This window comes from Cimex lectularius, unplaced genomic scaffold (genome assembly GCF_000648675.2).
Source record: "Cimex lectularius strain Harlan isolate CLEC.00 unplaced genomic scaffold, Clec_2.1 scaffold97, whole genome shotgun sequence".
Lineage (NCBI taxonomy): Eukaryota > Metazoa > Arthropoda > Insecta > Hemiptera > Cimicidae > Cimex > Cimex lectularius.
In genome coordinates, this window is record NW_019392672.1 from 93,449 (window position 1) to 115,577 (window position 22,129).

General features: G+C 34.1%; 1 protein-coding gene across 5 annotated transcripts in view; it reads left to right on the forward strand.

The window, feature by feature from the left end:
* Positions 1 to 22,129, forward strand: part of LOC106667120 (neuropeptide CCHamide-1 receptor) — a 113,574-nt gene that overhangs the window by 72,308 nt on the left and 19,137 nt on the right. For 3 of the 5 annotated variants that reach the window (XM_024225330.1, XM_024225334.1, XM_014394833.2), the window contains one exon: positions 15,497 to 15,600. The exons of 1 other annotated variant lie outside the window; for it this stretch is intronic. The gene's annotated coding sequence lies outside the window, so the exon portion shown is untranslated. Of the gene's footprint in view, positions 1 to 15,496; positions 15,601 to 21,848; positions 21,875 to 22,129 lie in introns of those variants that run through there. One more of the 5 variants, XM_024225333.1, reaches the window with a different exon arrangement.

Genomic DNA, 22,129 nt, shown 5'->3' on the forward strand with positions numbered 1-22,129 from the left:
AAGATAATACAGAAATCACTTATAAAAACTTATCTAAATACTAAATTTTTATTTAGAAATCGTGAGATGTGGTCTAGTCTGAAGTAGGTTTCAGAAAAACATTTTCTTTATTGTGCCAACGTTTCGATCTTTATTGAGATCATCTTCAGGGCCTGGGATTTACAAACATTGTTTACATATAACAATTACATTTTGGATGTGGAAAAGTGAATTTATACAATGCAAAATATATTTTTATAATTAGAATTTTTATAATTAAATTCCACCATATTCGTCGAGTAGCGTCAGAACAGGACACTGATATTTTTTGAAGTTTATTTCAAACTAAGTATATGTAATTTTGTCGTAATATTAATTACAACATTCTTATTTTAATATAAACCAAATTAAACGAGATCAAAAATTCACGAGTTTTTATAAAAATTAATTAATATGATGGTTATACAGAAAATTTATCAAAACACCGGAATAATTTTATTTAAAACAATGAAATTTAACTAACAATTTATTACATGGTTTTACTCAAAATAATGCATTGCATTGCAAAAGAGGCGTTTGCGATTGTCATACTGATTATTGTGATACACGCTATGTGACTGTAAGGGGCGTGCGCCTGACGTCTCATAGATATGCACACCCTACCAAAACGTGGCAAAGCGTCTGGTAGTGTTGCATCGGGTGTGTTCCCGGCTTTACGGCCTTCCAAGTCCCTTGGGGAACTTACGCGTACAACCGGATCCCATTCGGATTATTGACCGGGGACCAGATCTTGACTAAATTAATGGAAGAGTTTTTTGGCGATTTATTATTCCAATTCATCTTCTTTTATTTTGATACCGTTGTCGTACATTCCGAGACGCCGGAAGAAAACAGAATAACTCGAGATAGTTTTTGAAGGCAGTGGGCACGTTTCGCTACGCGTCTTATGGCGTATAGGTACAAAATCCGTCGTATTAACAGAAAATCAAATCCTATCGCCGATTACTTATCATGAGAGCCTGTAAAATATCCACCTGCTGAAGAAGTCTGAATATCTTAGACTAGGAATTATTTCTAAATATATAATAGAGAAATTGTCAGTAAACTTTTTGGTAAATGTATATTCCACCCGGGGCTCTATATATAAAGAATTACTTTTTTGTATTTTCAATTCCTTACCAAAAGATTCTAGGAAAAAAAACACGAGCTTTCCTTTAATATACAAGAATGCGGAAGGGAAGCTAAAACACATATAATTTTCACATACAGCTAATCTTCACGTTATATTTTGATGCATTTAATGAAAAGCGAAGACTTTACTTCTCACGTGATTATTATCAGTTTCTCTCTAATTCCGTAAATTTACTTTTTAAAATTGTAATATTTACTCATGGTTAAATGGTGAATCTGAGTGCGCAAGTTACGACCCACAACATTCCTAGAGAGCTTCAAGCTGCATTCTATGCTTGGGGTATTTTCAGCTGAACTAAACAGGAAAATTAAAACGTTGGTTTATATTCTCAATAGTTAACAAGAAGGTTGCGATTATCATACATTCTAGGAGTGCATTGGAGGGCATAAAATATTTCAACGTCAAAATAACATTAATTACATTATAATCCACATATTTATTGAGTACACTAGGTCAATAAAAATCTTACAGTCTACTTTTTCTCAGTAAAAGGGATCTCGGGCATCAAGAACAACTAAACTGTCGATTTATATTGGGAAAGGAGGCGATACAAAAAGAAAAACTCGAGAACGCCTAAGTACCAGTCCATGACGTGAAGGTATTCTTCAGTGTAGAATCAATTTGGAATTGTGTACACTTGAAGGATGTTTCAGCAGACAGGGTTATCAATCCTGTTGTGATTTTTTTATGCTGTGTTTGCGGTAAAAACCTCGTACAGCTTACAGCTCTATTGACATATTTACTTTAATTATTATGTTTTATTTTATAATTTTTACAATTCAATTTTTCATTTCAAATTTAACTGACAAGTCAATATATTTTTAAAAAAACAGCAGTATGTACTGTATATAAAATAAGAGTACTAAAGTCAGACTAAGCATTTAATCGTTCTTTTCATCCTTGGCTATAAATAGGAAGTTAATACTGAACATAATGTCTCCTTATGAAACTTGTCAAAAGCGGAAAATCCACTACGTTTGATCCTAAAACGTGATCTCCGAGGGAAAACGTTGTAAGTAAATATTTACTTCCAGGGTATGTTAGCGGCGAGGTGATATGTAGGGACCGGATTTATATGTGAAATAAAATGTAAAATATGTTCACATATATGTATTTTTTGACAAATATTCAAATGAAAAAGAAAAATATATAAAATAAAATACATATAGTTATGCCTTTTTTTAAATCTTAAAAATTTACCCATATTAGTTGATTAATGTGTAAAAATAATGAATAAAAGAAGCTAATAAAATAGTATATAAATCCATTACAGTTCGTGGTCCGATTGACCAATTAACATTTTTCAATTAATTAATATTTATGAAAGGTATTGGTTGAGATAAAAAAGTCAGTGTCACGAGCGGGATTTGAACCCACGACCTTTAGAGATATCCTCATGGGAAGTTAGTGTCTGATCGGATCGAAGTCAAGATAGCTCAAGTGGTCGAGTAGCGGCGTATTTAGCCGAAGGTCGTGGGTTCGAATCCCGCTCGTGACACTGACTTTTTTATCTCAACCAATTCCTTTCATAAATATTAATTAATTGAAAAATAGTAAATAAACCTTTAATTTTCAAATTTTTTTAAAATAACATACTTTTTCAATTTCCGTAAATAAAAACGTATCTTTCTAGTGCTAAAATGTCTTGGTATGTTGGTAACGTTTTGTTTATTTTCATTTTCAAATGTAGAATGACTAAGTTTTAATTTTTCACTTACTTTTCAAAAAAACAAAAAATCGCCGTAGTATATGATGGGTTCTACTCTGGTCTCCCATTTCTTTTCACCTCTTGGTGGAAATGGTAAACCTAGATCTTCCGCTCAATTTGTTAAATTTTCAATAATTTTGTTCATTTTATTAAACATGGACTTATAATATTCCTCGAAAGCTTGAAGAAGTAACTGAGAGCTTTCTTTTCTTCCAAATTGGCTTTATCTTCATGTTTGACCGAGACATCTATTTGTCATTTTTTTCGTGGTATTATGGAAATAGAAGGCATAATTTTTTGCAATAGAATAGGTAGTACAAAGTAAAATCTAAAAAGCAATTTTCTGAATTTTACTTGGCTGTTACGCCAGTTTTGAGTGACAACACAATGAACGCTTTTGTTCAAAAATTATCAATTCTACAAATTGTAAAATGCGGTTGTCAAAACCATCAAAGCTCCCATTCCAATCAAAACACAAAATAATGTGCTCTTGATGTGACTTCACCAAATAACACACAATGTTACCTCGGGAGATAATCGTTTTAAACCGTTTTTGACAAACCGAAAATCTGACAGAATTTCATTGAAAAGTTGGCAAACGTAAAGTAGAAAATAAGTTGAACGGTACATTTGTCAAATTTGTATTTGGCAGCTAGCCATATCATGGGGTAAATATGTAAATACATAATTTGTGACCGAGCAAACATTATAGGTAAAAACAAAGTTAGTATTCGTTTTTTGAACCCCAAAAACCCTCTGAAAACATTTTTAGAAAATCAAAAATATTCTCAAACAAAAGCCTCCGATGCTGTTTCCATAATCACAAAAATAATTTTAACTTTTCTAATTTGCGTTGAGGTTTCATTTGAAAAGTTCGATGAGATGGGGGTCCTCTAAACCTTTTGAGATGGTCGTAAACTATACTGGTTAAAAACTGATAAATACGATTTTTTTATATTGAATTTTATATTATTACTAGCGTCTCGCGTTTTGAAATATAAATTCATATGCTAAACGATTTTAGCTTTGGGCTTTCTGAAATTTTTCGAGAGCCATAATACGAATGTTTTACAAACGTAGGCCAACCCTTAAAGTTCATATGAAGCTCAATCACAATTTGAACCCTTTATTTAACACGATAGATCCACTTTGGTACATTCCCTGTTGATGATCTACTTACAAATCGACATGGTTTGCCCATCAGTAGTTATTCCTCGCACGAACTAGAGGCATGATTTACGCAGGTGCAGTACACAATTACACCACACTAAATACGGTATTTATTCAAAATTAGTTCTAACCAAACGACATTCAAGTCTAATTATTAAATTATTGAACCTCATGTAATTAATTATAATTATTGTTTCTAAAGATTTCTTTTTGACTAAATTAATTTCTTTACTAAAACCATTTATAGAATAAAATCAGTTAGGTCAAAATTAAGGTCTTTAGGTCTTTTCAGGTTAATAAAGAACTTAATCAATGATACTGCATAGCTTCCACATTTAAAGAATTTCTTCCTTGGGCTAAGAAGGATTTGTTCAGTCGATGTAAAATTATGGGTTGGCATTTGGTTTGGACCATCTCACAAATAGTCCTAGCGCAAGATAGAGAAAATGTTGTTTTTATACTGGAACAGTGTAAAGAATGAAGTTTGAAAATTAACATGGACAAAACTAATTTGCCTATTGGTGGAGGAAAGTGAGGAAAATTTTCAGATACTTTCTTTTCCCAAGTATCTAGTTTACTTTATTTAAGCTACTTCGAGAATAGAAAATTCCATGTAATGCTGTATCATCAGTAAGATCTATCTCAGCTGGGGTACCCTCTTGGACCTATTTTATTTAACATATTTATCAATGATTTATCTAAAAAGAAAAGAAATTTGTATGCAGATGATGCAGCATTCTTTATCTCGTCATATAGAATAAAAACCGTTGCCAATTTCTCAAGAAATGCTTCAAATGCTTTCACAAATGGCAGATTAGACCCAATGAAACTAAAACCGAAGTTACAATGTTTATTAAACGTAAGCCAAACCTTAATAGATTTGTGGTTTTAAACAGCAGAATACGTCCTTGGAAAAATGAAATAAAATATCAAGGGCTAATTTTGGATTTAAAATTAAGATTCACTAAGCACGTTAATAAAGACAAGGCATTGGATATAATATGCAGTTCCCTCTCTTAAACAAGAACTCAAAACTTAAACACAAGAAATAAAAATTAATTTATTATCTTAAAAGAATATCAGTGTACTACTATATGCAGCTCCGGTGTGGTCAAACACGTATAATGCTAACTATTCTAAGTTACAAATATTAAAAAAAAATGTCTAAGGTTGATTGGTTCCTTTCTTAGGTGGACTCCAGTAGAATACTTACATTTCTTATTAAACTTTGTGTGTTATTAGTGCATTAATACAAGTTTAGAATATTACTCAATGTTTTGTTAATAGTCACCCACATATGAAAAGTATTGCAGACTATAATTTAAGCTCACTACAATACAAAACATAAGCGATTAAAACATATTCTGTTTTGAGGTAACTGTTAAATTATGTTAAGTTTTTTTTTACTTTTCCCTGTACAAATATATAGTTCTTTTTAAATTGTACTTATTAGTCGATAGTATATAGGCAGGGAGTATGAACCATCTATACCACACTTTTGTGATAAATTGTTGTTATTTAGTGAGAAAAGAGATTATTAAAAGATTTGGAATGAAATGCTATTAAATCTTTGATAAACCGAGCGATCTTTCAGACAAGCAAGGACTAATTATTCAATTTAAATACTTAAATATTTAAACTTCGCATATCATCACATACATTTTAAATTTTTTTTTTAATACTACCCTATCTTTGTACATATTTGTAAATAAATTATTCTTATTCTTATTATTCTTATAGATACTTTCTAGGATGGTTGTCAAGGGTGGCAGAGGACTAGAAGTGCAGAACAGAAGCAGTCAGGCTAGATGAATAATAAGAATGCTTCATTCTTTCGAATAACAGATTTTCAAATGAAAATAACATGTATTTTTGGAGTGGGTGCAAAAAGAAACGAGCGTATCAAATAGGAATAAAGAAGTAAGAGAAGAAATATAGATAGAGAAAACTGTTAGGTAAAGCAATATCAATAATAAAAAAATTAAAGAGGAAAAAGAAAAAATTTCCAGTCTAAAAGATCATTTACTTACAATTTCTTATGTTATGTTTCCGTACTTAAAAGTCATTAAGGACAATTATGATAAATTGTTATCATTTAGTGAGAACGGAGATTATTAAAATGGTTGGGAAAAATGCTATTATATCTTTGATAAGCTGAGCTATCTCTCAGATTTTCAAGAACTAATTATTAAATTTAGAAATTTAAATATTTAAACGTTCGCATATCATCACATACATTTTAAGATAAAGATTTTTTTTTAAATACTACCTTATCTTTTTCACCGAGGGTTTGCTACAGGATAGGTCATATCAAGCCCCGGAGGGCCGGTGTTTTGAGAAAAAAGTCCATTTGTAAGTATGTGGGTAAGGGCCGCTGGTTTCGAACACGGGACCTTTACCTTACAAATCTTTCTGCAGCGCCTAACCTGTTCCGGCCACGACGCCCTCTACAACGTTAATTAAACCTCTTTTAAGTTTAATCCCTTGCCGTTTGAAATGAATTAATAAATGATTGGTATAGTTTTTATTTTCCATGATGATATTCGGATTATTTAACGCATTTTGGCAGGTATTGGCTGTAAAATTGCCTCGACTGTTTACCGATTCGCATAAATCCGCAGTTTGTTTATTAATACAGTAATTTTTTTTAAATTAAATTTATTTATTAAAACTGGTCTTATTAGACCAACCATTAATTTTACAATAATATTATACAATAAATAAATGTTTACATTCTTATAAACCCATTGGTACAATAAGATTTACATTTCACTATTCACTATTCACTTATAACTACACAAGTTCATATGGCTTTGTTCTTTTTAATCTTCTGACCATGTTTCGGTAATGTAAGTGTTTGGTCGCTTCCATATCAATCTCAGTGATGACGTGACTTCAGGGATCTTAAGATCCCTATGTAAGTCCTTATTCCTTATGTACCAAGGTGCATTGACCATGTTACGTAAGATTTTATTTTGGAGTGTTTGTATGATTTTGATATTGCTGTGTTTGGTACAACCCCATAGTTGAATACCATATGTCCACATAGGCTTTATGACTTGTTTATATAATAATATTTTATTTTGTATAGCAAGATTGGAGCCACGTCCTATCAACCAGTATAGTTGTCTATACCTTAAACCTATTTCTGTCCTTTTTTTCTTCACGTGTTCTTTCCATCTCAGCTTGGCATCTAAGGTCATTCCCAGATATTTAGCTGTATTGCTGTATGGTATAGTAGTTCCATCGATTATGAGCGACGGAACATGGTCCACCTTTTTGTTTGTAAAGATTATATGAACTGATTTATGTTGATTTAGCTTGATTTTCCATTTTTTTGTCCATTCGTTTATCTTATTACATGCATTTTGGAGGATTTCGGTTGAGTGGGTTATAGTCGGTCCTATTGATATCACCGCTGTGTCGTCTGCAAAAGTTGCAATTTTTACTCCATCTATTTTCGGAAAATCACTGGTGTATAACAAGTAAAGCAGTGGACCTAATATGCTACCTTGTGGCACTCCTGCATTTATTGTTTTTAATTTTGAATATTGATCTTCTTGTTTGACTCTAAACAGTCTGTCAGTTAGGTAGGAACTGATAATATCGACATACTGCTTTGGTAGCATACCTTTTAGTTTATTGATGAGTCCTTCGTGCCAGACCTTGTCAAAAGCTTGTGAGACATCAAGGAAGATAATACAGTAATTGATAAATTTTAATTTATTAGATTGTAAACTGCATAACTCAGATATATAATATATATATTTATACAGGCATAAAGAAATACATATATTCAAACTACATGCCTAATTTGCCTTATTTTTAAACGATGTAATACAGTTTAGTAGGAAATATTAATTGAGTGAGTAAAAGGATAAAAAGGAAAGCCTCATCAACACAGCTCATGACTTCACCAGGATCCAAATGTTCCTAAATGTTTCGATACATTTAGGACATCCTTGCTTTTCCATAAAGAAAATCAAAAAATCGGATTAAATATTCTGAGGGCGTTTCTTCCGCTGTTAAATGTTCTTAGTGATGATCGTACGGGCCTATTCTCAATCCGTAGTTTTTTCTCATATATCTAATGTCTTTGTCCTATTCAGTTTCTAACGTTTTACATTCTTCCAATGTAGTTCTTTCAGTGTTTCAAAACAAAATGAACAGCCAGTCGATTATGAACCCATTGATGAATCCGCCCAGGAAAAGGAAGCATAATTGACAGAAAACACCACAGTGATGCCAGCTTTGATCAATGAGAGTTACGCAATAGCATCACAAAGTATGACACAAGGTGTAAATACTATGAAGTTGAGAGCTTAACTGAAAAACTGAACAAAATTTGAACATAAACCGAACAAAACCGATAAACATAATCGACATAACTTCTTGTTCACAGAGAACATCTATGCCAGGAAGAATTAGAAAAACTCGTAGTTGCTAAATGACGTAGTAGTGTAGTAGGGAAGTCTAGTTTTAATAAACGTTCCTCTGATGTAAGGCGACCTTCGGTTTTGAGTACTACCTTCCCTTGAGACTAGGACGACCATTTTTTAGATAAAAACCAAAACAAAGCAGGCGATCGTCCCTCAGAAACAAAACGGCAGCATAGAGGAAACAGAAGAGGAGCTACTAAAAAGCCTCCAGTCTCAAACCGACCTGTACCTATGGACATCTCAGGAGTGGAGTAGGCGGAAGCTGCAGAGGTCATAAGGGACTCACGGGCCTAGAAGCCCCGACTTATGAAGAGACGATAAGTTAATCAAAAACAGGGGCTGAAAGCGCCTTGGAAAGTATAGTACCAAATTGCCCCGCAACCAACTGGCTATTAATTGCTAAGTATTTTACTCCTACTATAAAATTATTGCTTAGAATAATTTTTGATTTGTCTATCTTTACTAAGTTTGTAATATAGTTTAATACTTTAAAAATGTAAGTTTAAACTAAAATGAATAATTGAATTGAAATAGCCAATAAATTCCACTTTTCCAAAATTGATACTACTACTATTTTGAATGCAGGATATCTTAATAATTAGTTTTTCAAGCAAAGAAATAAAAATCCACTATTTTACATCTTTACTGAAGAGTATACGCAGATGATATAAATCGCCGAAAAATTGTTATATTTATGTAAAAAATGTTAGATATTCATCTCATGTTCCTTATCAATAGGTTATTGAAATTGAATATCTCGGGCGGCGTTCTTTTCGAATTTTCCACTTCCGATATTCGTTCGTGCATTGCTTATGCAGACATCTGAAATTACGAATCCGTGGCTTTTTCTTCTTGGCTACCATAACAAAGGGACTTGTCTGAACGTCGAAGTATTGATAAAAAAAAACCTGATTTGTGTCACCGTTCGGAAAAAAAACTTGGAGATTACATTGTGAGCGGCAACATTTCTTGGCAAAATTGGAAGAAAAGCGTGGAAAATTACAATCTGTCAGGAATCCGTTGTTTAGTTGCAATAAAGCATTATTAAATTTCATATTCTACCGTAACTCCTTACTAAATATATTATTACTTAATGCGATGTAGGAAGGTTAGAATAGAAAATGGCAAAAAAATCAACATCAAACAAATTCACTTAATTTCATATTCAACTAAAATGAGCTCAACGTAATTTTGCGAAGTATTCAAGCCTTTGTTTAGGTGATAAAAGCCACTAGGCAACTTACTATGCGGAAACTGTTCCCTATTTTGGAGTCTGCATTTAAAACAGACCTAAATTTGTAAAATTAGTTTTATTTTGTCGGACGAGTCCAATTTTATTTACTACGCTCTGCTACCACTTTTGTGTCCGGCAAAGGTGTAGGTCGTCATAGGAGTGACATTAATTAGAAAATAACTTCGTATCCGCTTAAATTATGTATAAAAACTGGAAGAAATGAAACCCCTGAACTTCAAACTTGTAATCTGAAATGTTACACCTCTTTACTCCTTTGGTAAATGGTTATGATCCTTGACCTTTATATCACCAGGGATATAAGGTTGACGGCAAATAAATCCAATTTTGGCTTCGATATATTCCTGAATTTTGATATGTCATTGGATTCAAAGGTTAACCGTTGCAGACTCTTCTGCGATTCGTTTCAGATATTCTATACAGCGAAGAGAGAAAAGAACCAAAGATTAATAATTTTAAAAAATAAAAAGCACAGGCGAAGAGAGGAAAACCGACACTTAAGATCCAACTTACCCTGACCCATGCAGGTTACACGGAGGGTTGGTATGGTATGGTAGAAAAGGATTCTAGGAAGCAGAGTTAGTATTCCCCAGGCACTGCAGCCTTCTGGCTTATTGTACCATCCCAGTTCCTTAGTTCAGTGCAATAGACACAATCCTTCTTCTTAGAAGTATCAGGACATTGACTGTTGCTGCTGCAATTTGAATCCCTAAGTTTTTTCCGTACGTTAGGTTACAACTCCATTGAGCTGTTGCTTCGCATTCGAAAATGATATAAGTGGCTGTTTCCTCCTCCTCATTACATAATCTGCAAATGGGATCATCGTTGTAGATACCCATGTTGTGTAGATGTTTTCTCAGATGCCAGTGGCCGGTTAGTAGTCCTACCACTCCTCTCAGTTTGGCCCTCTCCAATTGCAACAGTGTTTTTGCCAGTCTCGGTGAGGGTTGACAAGGAGGGTTGGGTTGGTGCTCAATAAAATAGAAAATAAAATAAAATACTCTTAAATCATAACAAATCAAAATAACTCTTTTATTAAAAACTGATCAATAGAATTAATTGTTCCTATAATAACTAACCAATTTAAAAGAAACTAATGACTATGGTTAATTAACATAATGAACAACTGTGTGGTGATTAGTGAACAAAACAAACATAAACGTAACTTTTTAGAAATAGTTCACATCAACAGAGATAAACACAGCAATAATTACAGAACAGACACGTGTACATTTAGTCGCAGCTACGCCAATATCATTAATCAAATTCAATATCGATAACATACATATATCATCACATCACACAAAACATATAATATAACATAAAAACATTCATCACATTCCACACATCAAACATTTTCACATAGTCTAATTTTTCAATAATTTAGCTTTCCTGTTCCTAATTATCCCCGTCTATATAATCCTGAAAGGATAATCTGGCCGAACAATACCAACGTTTTTTCCCATCGTCGGCTATTTTCACCTCAAAGAAACCGACTCCTTATACAAAAATGTCTTTCTATACCGACTTCCTTCTCCACCCCTTCAAAATCCAACTATATAAACATAAAACAACAAAATCTCACTGGCACTCTCAACACGACACACTATAATGGCACAATTACGCAGAAAACAAACACTTTGAGTGAGTAGAAATACTTTGATTGAATATAAAAAAAATTTTTTGCATATAAACTCACTTTTTCAACATCCTAAATGTATTTGTTAAATGTAAACAATGTTTGTAAATCCCAGACCCTGAAGATGATCTCAATAAAGATCGTGATGATCTCGATAAAGAAACCTACTTCACATCAGTCCGCATCTCACGATTTCCAAATAATAATGAACAAAACTAACAGAAATATAAATTTGCGCTCTGCGCAAGTTTAAAAGCTAACAGAAAAACGACATATGAAGCCTCGTATTAAAAGCACAAAACCTATTTTCGGTGACCCACTAGGTCTTTTCTATTCGTGTCCCGCTTCTAGGCCCTTGAGAGGGCTTTGCAGGTGACATTTTGGCTTTCTCCGCCTAGTGGCCGTGGCTCAGATTCCCCCACCGGAACTTAGCGGTGCCAATATGACACCCCCAGGATGGGCCACACGGAGGCGTCCGGCTGGAACATGGGGGAAGAGCAATATGGCTATCTCGGTAGCTATGGCATGATGTTTAGGCGTCACTGCTTACTAAGCAGGCCAGCCTTTTTGCCGCATTACAGCCTTCCAATATCTCAAGGTGGCCTTAAAGCCATCTGGTCTAGCAACGATCTCTTGCAATGAATTGATGTTAGCTACCTCGGTATTCGTTTCAAACAGCCATCTAGTTCGGGGGATGCTATACATTTCGCACCTTGATACAACGTGTTCAGCTGTCTCCTCGTGTCCTCAGGGGCATAATGGGCTGGTCTTTAGGCCAAATCTAAGCAATTTGGCTGAAAAGTCGCCATGCCCCGTTAAGAGTTGCGCTATGTAATGGTCCACATGGACATGCTTTGCTTCCAATCTCCTTGCTACGCTCGGGAAGATTTGGTACGTATATCTGCCTTTGGCTGACCTATCCCACCGGCACTGCCACTCCTCAAGCATCCATATGTTCGCATCCTGTTCATTGCTTATGGGGATAAGGCTGATGACCGTTTGCCACCTCCCAGGCAGCGGAAACTGCCCTCGCCTGCAGATCGAGCGGTGGCCTGCCGGCTTATTTTCGGTGACCCCTGCTGACGTTTTTGGTGTCCATCTGCCAGTTTTTAGGAGCCTTCTTTACCACCCAACGGTGAGACTATTGCAGCCTCGATTCCCCTTCCAGATATCCATGGCTTCGGCTACTCATAAGGAGGAAAACCCGGCGGACCGCCAATGTCCTCTCTCCTTCCATCGTCTTTGGCATCCTAGATAGATCGCTTCCTGATTCGTCCCGGACGGTGGAAAAATCATCCTCGTGACAGCCACGAATCCCATTCCGGAACTTACCACGATCCCTCAAGAATGTAGTCAGCTTCACACCAGGAGGAAAATCCAACGTAAAGCCGACACCTTTTCCCATTTCGTCCCCTACGGCCTGCCGGACTAGAGTAGTCCGTTGCCCTCTTATCATTACCTTCGTCCGTTCATTTTCCTCTCGGTTCGCGTTCCACGCCTCCGCTGTTTCCCTATTTTCTCTTATTATTTTCATTTTAAGCTAATATTTGTTGTACAAAACTCTTGTTTATATATGGTTAAATCAGATTATAAAGGAACCTGCCTATTTACGGCCTACTTACCGAACGAACCGCGATCAGTATTGGTCTATTGAGCATGTCTATTTTTTATCTATTGCTCCTTGTTAAGCTTAAGGCTTTTTAGCAGACCCAAAGCTTTTTCACGAACCCCCGTGTGTCCTTCAGGCCCTGGCTTTTTCTCTCACAGGATTGCGAAGACTCGTTTATATATGACCAACCTCCTGACTTGGCTGCTTTCTTTTCCTGGCTTTCCTCTCCTCTCTCTAAGGTAACACGATACTTTCCATTCCTGAGTAAGAGCTCAAACATTTATTTTAACCCCTTTTTTGTACTAAAAAGAAGGGGTAATACGAGTTCTATCTGAAAGATGGCTAAAGACTGTTGATCGTAAGTATTTTTAAAATTTTCTTTGACGCGTCAAATGCGGAAACGGACATACCAAAACTGTCAACGCGGAACTACGTAAACCAGAAATATCGGAATTTGACCAAACTACTGGTTCGACATCCTACAGACCCCAAAAGAAAATATCACAATACAAAATATTGTCTGTAGGGTGATCATGATTCCCTTGGACTGAGATATTATGTTACTGGGCCTTCTTATATGGTTTGTTTGATATTTATTCTAGCAAGGCTGTCAGTTAGTTTTCACCCTGATTATAACTGTGAAATTCCAAACAGCGTCTGATAGACAAAACCAGTGATTTAATGCTAGATGATTACCCTTCAAATCGCAAGGTTCAATCTCACAGATTATGTTCTAATAATGTTTTTTTAAATAGCACTTCCTGGATAAATAACAATTATGAAACTAATTAGCTCAACGTCAATCAATAAATAATTAAATATTCCTCTCACAGCAACTGTTTCTGCTAAACATTTTCTGATATCACGTTACACAATGTTACAAAGAGGAACAAAGGTTGTTAATTGTATGCTTTATAGAAACCGCGGTGTTATTTAATTTTTAAAATCTCCAGTGGCACGGATCCGACGTCCTAGTGAGAAGAAAGTGGTTTTATTTAATATTCTCTACTAAACAATTGCCTTAAAAACGCCTCCTATATTCTTAATTAAAATTTAAACAGTGAAATTACTTTCAATTTAAATGATTAATTCATAAAATAATTACGATCATTAATTTGCCTTGTTGTTTGCTAGATGAAAACATACTATTGGCCCCAGATTTTGTAAAAATTTAAATCTCTCAAGAAAAGTTTGTTTGTGTTTTTGACGTACTAGCTTGTGAGTTAAGTCATTAGGTAAAATGCGTAGTGCAATGGAGATTAACTTACGTTCTTTCCTTGCAATATTAAATGTCATTGATTTCTCAAAGAAACCAGAAATATTTATGAAAATTATGAAACTAGAGGTTTTGTACAAGGTTTCTGAAATAGTCGTTAATGTTATGCTAACGTCAACGTCAATGGTATTCAATCAACCTTGTTTCATTTGATTTTCTTAGTGTACTTAACCTTAACGCTCAGTAAATATAATTTTTTGTGCTTACACTGTCCGACGTTGATTGTTTAATAGACCTAAGTATTACAAATGAATGAAATAAACGTGAACAGATTTAGCCCGCACTTTATTGTCCCGCTAATATTTTTTTTATATGACCAATAGTGATAAATCTTTATCGGAAGTTATCTCAAATCTATGTTGAAAGGCCCCACTGGGTGAGGAAATTGCCGTTTGTTCAGAATGTAACGCATCTCCTGGCAGTCATTACGGTTGAAAAATTGTTTCCATTAATCCCGACATGTCTTAGGGCACGAGTCGGTTTGTCAAAGTCCATTCTAGATCGTTTTAAATTAGCAAGGCCCGAAAGAATAATAGCAAACGGCCCGCTTTACAAACCGCTTAAACGATTTTTGTCCGTTTTGCTAATTTCAATCCTATTCTTCTTTTAACCTAAAAACAACATTGAGGTCTAATAAACGGAAATATTATAAATAATTTTTATGAAAATGCAAATGGGCGTTTAATGATCAGATCTCACCTATGACATTTACCATTATATTATATGTGTGGTGAATAGTGACCGTTAATCGATATTTATTTAGAAATCGTGAGATGCGGTCTGCTGTGATGTAGGTTTCAGAAAAACATTTTCTTTATCGTGCCAACGTTTCGATCTTTATTGAGATCATCTTCAGGGCCTGGTATTTACAAACATTGTTTACATATTACAATTACATTTTGGATGTGGAAAAGTGAATTTATACAATGCAAAATATATTTTATATATTCAATCAAAAGTATTTCTACTCACTCAAATTGTTTGTCTTCTGTGTAATTGTGTCATTCTTGCTTGTCGTGTCGAGGCACTCTGATCGAAGATGATCTCAATAAAGATCGAAACGTTGGCACGATAAAGAAAATGTTTTTCCGAAACCTACATCACACCAGACCGCATCTCACGATTTCTAAATAAATTATATAATATATTTTTCCAAGAAAATAAAATTAACAATTAACTTATTAATTATGTAATAATGATTAACACAGTTTCTTTGTTTGGTTTATTCACAGGAACGATTTTGATAGTTTGGCTTTTGGGAAATACCACTGTCATCTGATCGCAAATTGCAGCAATACGATTTCCGCCATGACCTCTGAGATTTTAAAATCCCTATGTAAGTCGTTATTCCCTTGAAATTTTTTAAAATTAGTTTTGAAAGAATGTTAAATACCAAATGTCTCATGTTCAATGTCTTTCACTATTATTAAAAAAATGTAGTACATGACGGATGTTAAAATTTTAGAATTGAATCGTACATTTGTTTACCAACGTTCAAGACTTCAGCACGAACTATGGCAGCCGACAACTGGATTTCTGCAAAATTTTCTAGATTCTATTCATTAAGTCCTGTTTGAAAACTAAGCCCCTTAAGCAATTATGCAATTCTTCTCTAACAGTTCCAAAGTGTTGGTTTTTGAACACCTTCTTTGACATCTGGGAAATTAATAGCACAAATTTCTTATAGATTAAACGATTAAAACAAAAGTGCAATATCGTTTTAACAAGCTGTTTCACTTCAATCATCCACTGTTCTTCGCCGGGGTGGAATTATATTGCTTTTCCGATAATTTCGTCTACCGCGCGGATCATCACCCGATCTATCATTATTTTTTTTAAACCATTTCCTAAATTTATAACAATATTATTGGAACGTTTTTCTTTCTAATGGTTTTGTGAATACAATTATTTGATACATTTTTTTTACCGTCAAATCAAAAACTAAGATAAAAACATCAAGACGGTAGACCTGTCAGCTATTCTGTTAGGAAAAAGGGCTTCCGACATTTCCGAAATAATAGAGGCAAAACCGTTCTATACTGTTCATTTTCAAACTTTGAAATTATCTACCTCATTTTCCTATCTAGATAATGGTTCCTCATTAACCAGGTATTCATAATTATCCTCTTCTTCACTGCTTGCTGATGTTCCGTTGTTGGTTTTGCACCAGGTGGCACTGGTTCCTTTTAGATTTTGTGATGAATATATTTAAATTATGCTGAAATATTACTTGACTTTTCTGCCATAGTTGTATTATTTAATGGCCGCCTCAGCTTTACAAACAGAGCACCAAGAGAGCTAGTTCGCTTTCCTTTCCAAATAGGACGCTATGCTTCCAATTTCGCCGTTTAAATTTATGTTCATTGATTTACGTAGATTCAGTAATCTCAAGTTAGTTTTTTTTAACCGTCTCGTCAATTCTCATGTATTGTATTTTTTTCACTAGGGGGCGTTTTTAACTTAAATTTAACGGCTTGAGCACGGAGGAACGCGTTCCTTAAAATTGGTCTAAACTTTTTGAATGTTACTAACTTACTAAACAAGTCAGTATAGATTCCAAAATATAGCACAAACAAACATAGATTAAACATACATAGTAGTTAGACTCTTGGTAGTGGTTACATTTGTCCTGAACTGGTAGACTTAAATGAAACGTCTTCTGCATCGTTCTATCAAACAATTAATTAAGGTTTTTAGTTGAGATAAAAAAGTCAGTGGCAGGAGCGGGATTCGAACCCACGATCATCTACTTGAAGCTCTACCTCTTGAGCTACTAACTTCCCATCTCAACCCTATCTTTTGAATTTTCCCTCCTTTTTTGCCATTTTTCAATCCCGCTCTTTACACTAACTTTTTATCTCAGCAAAAACCTTAATTAATTGAAAGAAAGACATTAATTGGTCAAGCGGACTACGAAAACTAGTGAATTTAATAAGTAAAAATGAACTATACCTTCACTAAAAATCTCTGTGGCCATTTCATTTGTCGCCGAGAATCAAATAGATTACACGACATTTGAAAAATGGCAAAAAGGAGGGAAAATGTAAAAGGTGGGGTTGAAATGGGAAGTTGGTGTCTGAGTGGATCGAGGTCACGATAGCTCAAGTGGTAGAGCAGCAGCGTATCTAGCCGAAGATCGTGGGTTCGAATCCCGCTCGTGACACTGACTTTTTTATCTCAACTAAAAACCTCAATTAATTGAAAGATATTTATTGATCAAGCGGACCACGCAAACTATTGAGTTCTATCAAACATTTGTTCAAATCGGTGATAGCATTTATTTGTGTGTAAATGAGAATTTAGATTCCAAAATATCAAAGAAGCAAAAGGAAATTTTGTAATTGGTCTGTTGATGGAAGCCACTTTGGTCCTAAAGGGGTTATGTCCTGAATAAACGTTCTACTACGTTATTCTAGCGGACATTCATTATTCAAAGAGAGACTCCATTTTGTTCAATTTTGTTTCTATGTGAGGATCTAGATTCTAAAAAATCAAATAAACAATGTAATATGTCTTTTGTTAATGGCTACGATTGTTCTACGGTGTTTATATCTTGAATAAGGTTTCTGCTTTTTGCTAGCGAATACCCAATGTTTTCCAGTTTGTATATATGTGGGAATGTGGGTTCCAAAAAGTCAAAGGAACGAATGTAGATTTTGTAATTGGTCTTTTGGTTGTTCTTACTTTTGTCCTGTGCTGGTTGACATAAACGGCGAAACTTCGTTGTCCTTGCAGGTATTGTTCTAAATATGACCACTTGTTTGTCAATTTGTGAAGATCTAGAATCCAAAGAATCAAAGAAACAAATAAAAAATTTTGCAATTGTTGCTAGATAGTAGCCAATTTGGTCCTTAAGTGTTATGCCACGAATAAGATTCCTTTCTTGTTCAGATATCCCATGTTTGTCAGTTTCTTGTAGTTGTGTATGCATGTAGATCCCGAAAATTAATGAAGCAAATAAAGATTTTGTAATTTGACGCTTGATAGTTGTCACTTTCCTCCTGAGGTTGTTCCTGAATAAGTTGCCTTCTGCGTTCTTTCAAGCAGTCGTTATGTGTGGTCTAAAAATCGATGCTAATTAAGGTTTTGAAATTTGGCTCTCGTCGGTTGCCAACTTTGTCCCTTAGGTGGTAAAGTGATCCCATGGTTGATAGGTTTGATGCTAGCTACACCAAAGATCGTCTATTAGGTTCACTACATTGAATCAACGAAGATCTCGAAATACCTTGACTGTTGAAATTTTGTAATTGGTTTCTTGATGGTGACCACATTTGTTCATAGTGTCAGATACTATATTCGTCTGATATTTAAAGGTCTTACACTGCCTTGGCAAGTTACTATTAGAAGTGAATTCTAAAATTATCTAATTCCTTCTTGTAGCACTACTATCATTATAAAATCTTAGTTTTCCTGACATTCTTCGTTTTAACCGTTGCTTTCTTTAGTAATATGACAACACACTACCCATTGTAAAGGTGCATTCATACATTCTATACTTACTTTCTAATCACACATCTATATACTACTTCTTGTCTGTTTGTGTGTCCTCAAAAATTTCAAAAAGTGAAAGAAACAAATAAAGATTGCATAATGATCAACATCGAATTTTGAAATAAGAGGAATCGTCTAAAATGAGAGAGGAAGTTTGAATAAAAATCTCCTCTTAACCCATTTGAAACGGAAGTATCGTCAATTGTTCTATGCTGAATGAAGCCTGTCATGCCGTCCGATTTAACGACTCTTTCAATTTTCTCATCGCTTTAATTTCTTGGAGGGTGAAAAGACAATCCATTGCGTTTAAGAAACAACCACAAAGGGGCCAGGAGTTGGAGTCGCTCGTTCTGATCGTCATTTGTTATTAGACCAAGCCGTAGAACTTTTATTTAAGAATTTTGCAAGCTGCACTTATATGGAAAAAAACTCGGGCGTTATCCACGAAGAATGTTTATGAAGTCGTTCTCGCCTAAGCGATACCGGGGACACCACGTTTAAGTAGGTACAAGAAAAATCTTTCAAGGGATATTATTTAAGTAATCCGATATATTTTCGCTCTGAGTTTCCCTTTCCAATAACCGGAAGCCAGTTAAGCCGTTGTTGACCCTCCAGGACCATAATTGAGCCACCAAAAATCATCTTTTTGTGAAAATCCCTTCTTTTAGATTTTAACGGCGTCGGCTTTTTTTACTGTTTTAAGAATTAACTTTGGCGTTAGCCAACTTAATTTGTTTTAATAAGCTAACAAATGAATTATCAAAAAAACCAATCCCGTCTATTTCTTACATATTTATACAAAACTCTTATATGTCCCACAACATATAAAAAGATTTTAAACAAATCTTCAATGGAAAAATCCTTTAATAACGTAAGATCAAGGCTTAAACTAAAATAATCTCAAAGACGTTAGTTTCGTCGATGTAGACAACCTTCTTCGAGGAGGGTGCGGTGTTGAAAAACATTTCTTGTCAAAATACTTTATATGCCAATTTTCCTTTTAATAGAGACGGACGTTGATGCGACACCTCAGATCTCATTTATTCATCAATATCTCACGCCATGACACTTTACCAGATAAAATCGGAAAGCCGTCGTTTATCACTTTTTAGTCGAAGCTTCATTTATAACGCAGTTGTACAGTCTGGCAACAAGAGTAGCCTTTTTTAGCGAGTTCACGGTGCAGTATACTGATATTTGATCTTCTTCTGCTTAATTAATAATTATTTAATGGTGGTCAATTGGTTACAATTTTAGCAATAAATATTTCTGAAAGATTAACGTAAATATATTACATAATATATAATTTTTTTACATCCTACATGTATTTGTAAAATTTAAACAACGTTTATAGATCCAGGCCCTGAAGATGATCTCAATAAAGATCGAAACGTTGGCACGATAAAGAAAATGTTTTTCTAAAACCGACGTCACACCAGACCGTATCACAATCTCCAAATAATTATTAAATATGTTATTTATTTGATTTTATAATACAATAAAAAAAACCGGACACACGTATTTTGTTATTTATTTCGAACTATAGATATTTTTACCGTTATTTTAATTACAACGTACTTACATGAGTTTTAATTAAAAAACATTTAATTATGATGGTTTGAAAGAAAATTTACCAAAATACCGGAATATCAATTAGTGATAGAAAAAAATTGTTAGCTAAATTTTTATCCACCACTAAATGATTTTCCGATGTTTTGTTTAGTAAATTTTTGTTTAAATCATCACAATTAAATAATTGTTATTAAAATTTATGAATTTCTGATTTAGCTTAATTTGGTTTACATTAAAAAAAATTAAATTCACTAATTTCGTGGTCCGCTTGACCAATTAATATATTACAATNGCTCAAGTGGTAGAGCAGCGGCGTATCTAGCCGAAGATCGTGGGTTCGAATCCCGCTTGTGCCATTGACTTTTTTATCTCAACTAAAAACCTTAATAAATTATAATATATTAAAATAAATATTTTGCAATTAACATAGTATAGAATAGAACAATTTGTATAGAAATAAACAACAAAATACGAATGCCCTGTTTTATCTTTGAATGTATTATTAAAATTGTATAAGTTAACATATTACGTTAATAATGTATACACGTTTATTATTAAAAATTAATTAAGTGTCACAAATGGCCAAATTAAGTTATTGATCAAAGTTCGAACTTGCCAGCGTGTAGACCAATATTTTCTTGTTGGGTTTAATTTGTAAAAAATTGCGAGTTATTATTATTATTATTTTATTTATGATAAAGACTCGTTAATAATTGGTTTATTATAAATATACCAGTTAAGATAATTAATACCAGTCCCTTAACAAAAATTTCATTATTGAGGGAAGGGTCGACTATGTACGCACGACAGTGGTGTGTTGCGGGTTTAGTATTCAATGTCCGGTCAATCGAGTTTCAATTTGATTAATATTATTTCTGCGGCAGTCATATCGTTTTAACAATTCTGATTAATATAGCATAACAATATTAGATGTTGATTCAATATGTACGAGATCGTTTGATTAAATTGTTTATATATTAGGGGTATTTCATGTGTTGCACTATGTTGGAGTGTGTTATAGTGTATTATATTATTATAGCCGATCTACTGTCAACTTAGAAAAAATGTAAACTATTTTTCATCGTAAATTCAAATATCGCAATAATTACATTTTTTTAATGAAAAAATGGGATTTTTGTTTTTTAAGTAGTAATCTATTTTCCGGCTTGACTCCGAACGCATATGTCCCCCCACTAGGGATTGCAGAAACAAGTCTATGAAGATAATGCCGAGAAGAAGAAAGAACGGCGGAACACGTCCTCTGTTGGGGCGAAGGCCTATGTAGGCTGATATTCCTAATCCGGGGAGAGGAAAAGCCAGAAGACGGAAGCCCTTGAAAAAGCTTTGGGGTCTGGTAACAAGCTCAAGCTTAACGAGGAGCTCTAGATAAAAAACTTTGAGATACCCAATAGACCAATACCCTTCGCGGTGCATAGGTCGTAAAGAGGCTGGCACCTAATATAATCAAATCTAATCTAATCAATTTTCCGTTTGCAGATTAAGGTTCATTCGAATGTACGAAAATGGCGAAAGCCGTTTGAAAATAGGTAAGAAAACCTCTTCGTACATTTAAAACCAAAAAACGTGTTAAATTAGATATTGAAAAACAAAAATCGTCATGGGTTTTATGTAAAAATGAATTTTTGTTTATATTCTCATTCATTTTTTGAGGTTGCGTAATTGTAGAAAAAAACAGTGTAGACACTAGTAACTTGATACTCTGCCTTATATGTCTGGAAACCAATTGGAATTGGTCAATGAATAAAAGCTTTTGAAAAATAACGACTATTTTAAAAGTATCA